The sequence below is a fragment of the Gallus gallus genome, chromosome 3, assembly GCF_016699485.2.
Source record: "Gallus gallus isolate bGalGal1 chromosome 3, bGalGal1.mat.broiler.GRCg7b, whole genome shotgun sequence".
Classification (NCBI taxonomy): Eukaryota; Metazoa; Chordata; class Aves; order Galliformes; family Phasianidae; genus Gallus; species Gallus gallus.
In genome coordinates this window covers 34,375,276-34,380,908 of record NC_052534.1, presented here as the reverse complement: position 1 = coordinate 34,380,908, position 5,633 = coordinate 34,375,276, and positions in this window count along the sequence as shown.

Sequence of the window (5,633 nt, the reverse complement as noted above, 5' to 3'; positions counted from 1 at the left end):
TCTCACTTATTTAAGTAACTTTTTTTTTTAACTTCACTAAAGAAGATTTTTAAGACACTTTGTTACGATTGGTAGAACAACAATTGATGTGATTTATAAGTGGGGATGGTCAGCAGTTCATCTAAAAAGGCACACTGTTGGTATATGTCACCGTAAATCTTCAGTCAAGAGAAATGTGTACTTTCACAGAAATATTGTCTTATTTGAAAATAGTGTTAGCTCTAATTGCATACTGACAAGAATACGAATGATGGCGTAGTATGCATTTGCATACTTCTATCCTCATAGTGAGAGTGTATTTAGGATTTTCACAAAATGATTTATAGTATATTACGTTTCAGACCAAACGTGCTTAAAGGCATTAACTGAGCAAAAATAGTACTTTCTCTCTACTCTGGACTTAGTTTGACAGAGTTTGTGGCTCAGGTTGGTGGGGGCGGGGAGGTCCAGCTGTAAGCAGCAGCATGGCTCTATTAATTCAGAAGTATACTTCAGAGCACTAAACCAACATGCTGCCAATACAAAGATAATGCAACTTTTACACTTTATGGGTTTGCCTCGTACAAGAAGAAAACAAATTTGCATTCTTTACCATTTCTGTTTGTACCATATTCCTCTTTTTTCTTCTGGAGGAAGTGAAAGAATGAAGATAAGTTTTATGGAGAACTTTCAGTTCAGTAATTTATATTAAAAAGCCCCCAGAGACCTTGAGTTAGCACAGAGAAACACTATCTTCACTGGAAAACTCAAGTTTGGAATTGGACTCATATTTAGCTCTAATTCACAGGAGAAAATGTTACTCCTAATTTTGTGCTGTGAGGGGAGAGGTGCTCCTTCTCTTTGGATCAGGTAGGAGGTGTTGCCTCATAAAGCCCCTGGAGTGACTATAGGAAACTGAGCGAGTACTTAGCGTGCGCTCCTATTTTAATACGTGGTTGAGTTCTTTCCTATCTGACGTAAGAGAAGGAACTGCAACCTAAGCAGGGGTCTTTTCACTGTGAGGTCATAATTCAGTTGGGGAGGTCAGAAGACAAAAACATCGAGATGAAAGTTTACTCTTTGGCAAAGATCAGCTGTTGAGAAAGAAGAGAATGTGGTTTTGTACTGACGGGAAAGAAGGTAGCATTGCATGTAAGGGCATCTTTCAAAATGATTAAGTATTGTGACCACGACAAGGAGAAAACACGAGGATTAGATTATCTCCAGTGTTATTTGGCTCTTGTTTTGTGCTTCTGTAGTTATGACTACTACCCCCACAGCTGCCTAACTACAGTATTAATAATTCTGGCCAATAACTGTTAAATTCTACGTAGACATATCTGCATTGCTTAGATCACCAGCCTAATGCTACTTCACTGTGCAAAATAAAATGAGTGTGCTTCACACAAATGGTAGCAGAAGAAATGAGATAGGTGGTAATATGCAGCAGTCTGGCCAACATTCCATTATTTAGAGCTGGGGTAAAATGGAGTTAAAAGTCAGAGCCTTTGCTGAGTGGAGAGAGGGGGTAGAAAATGAAGATGTGAGAAGGATTTAGCTGCCATGAAAGTGGGCGTTTGCAACAGCAGAGAAGAAATGTACTGAGTGTTAAACATGCACAAAGTCTCCCTACTTTAAGGCAATCTAAAGTGCCACCAGAGTACATAAACGGGCCTGTGACATCTTCAGTTCCTGCACACCTTACTCATCGTGCTGCTTGTGCTGTTGACACTCTTGGTGTTCACCGGCCCTCCTACAGCAGGATTGCATTCAGAGCTCCTGGCAGCGACAGGAGCACACCACACAAGGGGTCATACCTCCAAGCCTTCCAGGAAGGAGTCACTGTCAAGGCAACGGGCAGAAATATGACAGTCTAAGCAAGGTGAATTGCCAGCTCTGTAATAGAGTTGTGTGTGATCAGATTGCCTCTACTCTCCAGCACCCTTCTCTATAGCAGATGTAATGCTTTAGCCACCAAAAATTGTGAGAGACTCAAAAGCCAAGAATTAAAATGTTTGAGTTGACAACAGAGACAATTACAACTGTCATCCTGAAGTTGTCAATTACAGCTTTACCCAAGCAGAGATTTTTAGGGGATAATGGCTTTGATTTCTCAGTTCGTTTTGCAGATTTCCAGGCTAATTTGTTTGTTACCACCCAATCCAAGACCTAGAGTGCTGTGAAGTGAAGGTCACGTGGTGCCATTAATAAATGAAGCTAGCTTTTGGTAGGATGATTTTTCAGGGGGTTAACAATGAAGCATTAATGAGTTCCCAAGTGAAAGAATTACCCCAGCTCAGTAGATTAATTCCCATGCTTCTCTCATACCTGTATTCTGGAGCTTAGGTCAGGAGCTCACTGATTACTAATGGAAGTTTGAAGCGGATACAGTAAAATCACCTTGGAAAACTGATCAAAACAAGGTTTTGCAGTATGTTCAGAAGATGAAAATGATGAGCTTTTTTTTTTTAATTTGAAGAACAAAGAACTAATATGTCAGAAGGGGGGCTGAGTTTAGTTAATGCGACTCAGGGCCTTGGAACATACATCATTCTTAAACTGAAAGCAGTACACTGAGCTAAACCTTCAAGCTGGGGAAGGGGAGCAGGTAGATGAAAGACAGAGCCTTGAATGAGATGAGCCTGCAAGTAAAATGCAGGCTGATGCCTAGCAAAACCCTGGCTAAGACTCTTAGCAATGTTTTCCCGTGGTCAGTTCCCCAGAAAAGGAGATAATCTGCTCAGGCACCCCAAAGAGATCTGGAACTACTAATGATTATTGCTTTGCTTGTGGCATGTTCATCCAGTTCTTAAAGCTGTTGAGGGTCACCCTGCAGCAGTGTTGGGAGACCATGACAGAACTTGTTTTACTCGGTTTCTTAGATCTGATATTGACTCACACAGTGTTCTTTGGTAATCCTCTACTCACACTCACAAAGAGTTCAGCCCTTTCTTTCTAAACTTCAGAATGTCCCTTTGAACTGCTACCACAGAGGGCTTCATACCCCTGCTGACATGCACAACAGTCCTCTTAACCCAAAAACCCATTCACCATTTCTAGTCATCATTTTGTATGTCACCATCCTCCCATTGGGAACACCGTGCTTCCTCTAGCATGCCTCTATCACCTGCGCATGCATTCTTGAGACCTTCACCTAACGTTGATGATGCAGTGAGTCTTTTTCTTCAGCATCCACCCGATGCAAGGAAAAAGGAATCCTTACATTCTGTATGTGGCAGACACTGTGCTTTTAATAACCTAATCAAGACTGAGCATTTTGATGTGTCTGCCTCTCTGTGGCTGCGTCCAGTATGCACACCTGCATCCATGCCTCCCGTCCCTGAGAAGTGCAAGGCTATGGCATGCAACAAATAACAGATTTTTATTACATTGCATGCTCTTGGTGTGGCAGCAGAACTGACAGAATTCAGGAGAGCTCTATTACCAATACATCAGAAATGTCCTCCATCTACCAGGCGTCCCCAGGGGGATCCACACTAAGTGGAACTCAGAAGACGCAGCCACTGTGTGGGGGGAGACCATTTGCTCCCTTCCCCCACCGGCCCTTCAGTTGCTTTCAGTAGTGTGATTTTCTTGTTTTGTTTTGGAACCAGATGGTGATGCTTGTATTGAGTGCCACATAGTATACTTTCCAAGGCAGTAAGTAGATACAAAAGCAAACTAATTCCTGAAAACTTTTTCATTTGCTTCAATAGTCTGCTGAAAGAAACTCTTGGAATCCGTCATTTCCCTTTCACGGCCATTTCTTTAAAAAAAAAAATAGAAAAGCAGTGGCAGGCTGCCAAGCCATGGAGCCACATAAATATCCCAGGGCTGAGCCAAGCTGCTGCTGAAGCAATAGTAGCAGCCCCTGCCTGAGGAATGTCCGAGAGCTGCCAGAGACTTTGCAGTCTGTCTGCCTCCAGTTCCCAGCGTACCACCTCCATGCCTGGCTCCACCACCAGCAGGTCGCAGGTTTTCCTCAGCCCCTCAGTGTCTGGCAGGCCTGAGTGCCAGCTTACCACCACACACTTAACCTCACTGCATCAGAGAAGGTGGCTGCTGTGGCAGCCAGGTATTGCAGTGAGCCCTTCGGCTCCAGCACTGAAATCCCGCCTTGTGCTCTTCTGAGGTCCTCCCCTTCCCTGTGAACAGGCGATTTCCTGCAAAGACCGTGCCTGAAAGAATGCCTTCTGGAGCCCAAATGCATTTTATAACGTTTAACTGTTACAGTCGTTGATATGTAAGTACTAAAATAGTTTTTATTGCTCTATCGTAGCCTCTTCCTCTGAAGTCTCCCAGAGCAAACAGAAAAAATACACAGGGCGTTTAACTTGCACAAGTTATTTCTGTCTAATATTTATTTCTTAGATGCTCGACTTATTTAACAATTCAATGAATACAAATTACTGTTATTATTATTAACTTATTGTTATTACAGGAAAGCTGCTTATACAAGAGTGTACAACAGAGGCTGGAAACCATACAGCAGCCCTGCTATATGGATAGTGCTTACTGTGGATGCCAAGCTGAAGATGGGTGAACAGCGTTCTTGTTGCAAACAGGGCATAGCACAGGCTGGCCTATGTCAGGAAGCAGGTGGCCAACAAATCAAGGGGCTGCATCAAAAGAGGAGGGGGCCAGCAGGGTAAGAGAGATCACTGTCCCCGTCTACTCTGCCCTTGTAAGGTCCCATCTGGAGCACTGCATCCAGGTCTGGGGCCCCAGCACAAGAAAGACATAGAGCTATTAGAGCAGGTCCAGAGGAGGCCATGAAGATGATGAGAGGGCTGGAACACCTCTCTCTCCTACAAAGACAGGCTGAAGGAGCTGGGCTTGTTCAGTCTGGAGAAGAGAAGGCCCCAGGACACTTCATCGTGGCATTCCAGTACTTGAAGGGAGCTTATAAACAGGAGGGGGACCAGCTTTTTACACAGTCTGATAGTGATAGGTCAAGGTGGAGTGGCTTTTAGCGAAAAGAGGGAAGATTCAGGTTAGATGGTAGAAAGAAATTGTTTACTCAGAGGGCGGTGAGGTGCTGGCACTGCTGCCCAGAGAAGCTGTGGATGCCCCCTCCCTGGAAGCATACAGGGCCAGGTTGGATGGGACCCTGGGCAGCCTGAGCTGGTGGGTGGCAGCCCTGGGTCGGCTTTGAGCTGGGTGGGCTTTGGGATCCATTCCAAGCCAAACCATTCTGTAATTCTATGATTATCTCCCAGTGCATGATGCTGTGTGCAATCCTGCTGTCCAGTTTTGGGCCTCCCAATTGATGAGGTCGTTGAAAACGTGGAAGGTACTGGAGGAAAGGTGGAAAAATCTGGATTAGTCTGAGGAGGAACAGGCTGTAGTGTGACTAATAACTGCCCAGAGTTATTGGGAAGGCAGCCAGACACCTCTTGGTAGTGGCAGATGATGTAGCAGGGGCTTCAGGCCAGGCAATAGGATGAACTTCTTTAGTGAGAGAGTAGCACAGGATGGGAATGGGTTGCCTAGACAGGTTGTGTGATCTCTGTCCTTGCAGGTTTTCAAGATTCTGCTAGATGAAGCCCTATCTGCCCTGACTGAGTACTGCTACCTGTGCAGCTTCAATGGAAGGATGGGCAGCATCTCTAGAGGGCTCTTGTGAACTTTTCTGCAACTCAGAGACGGAGAAC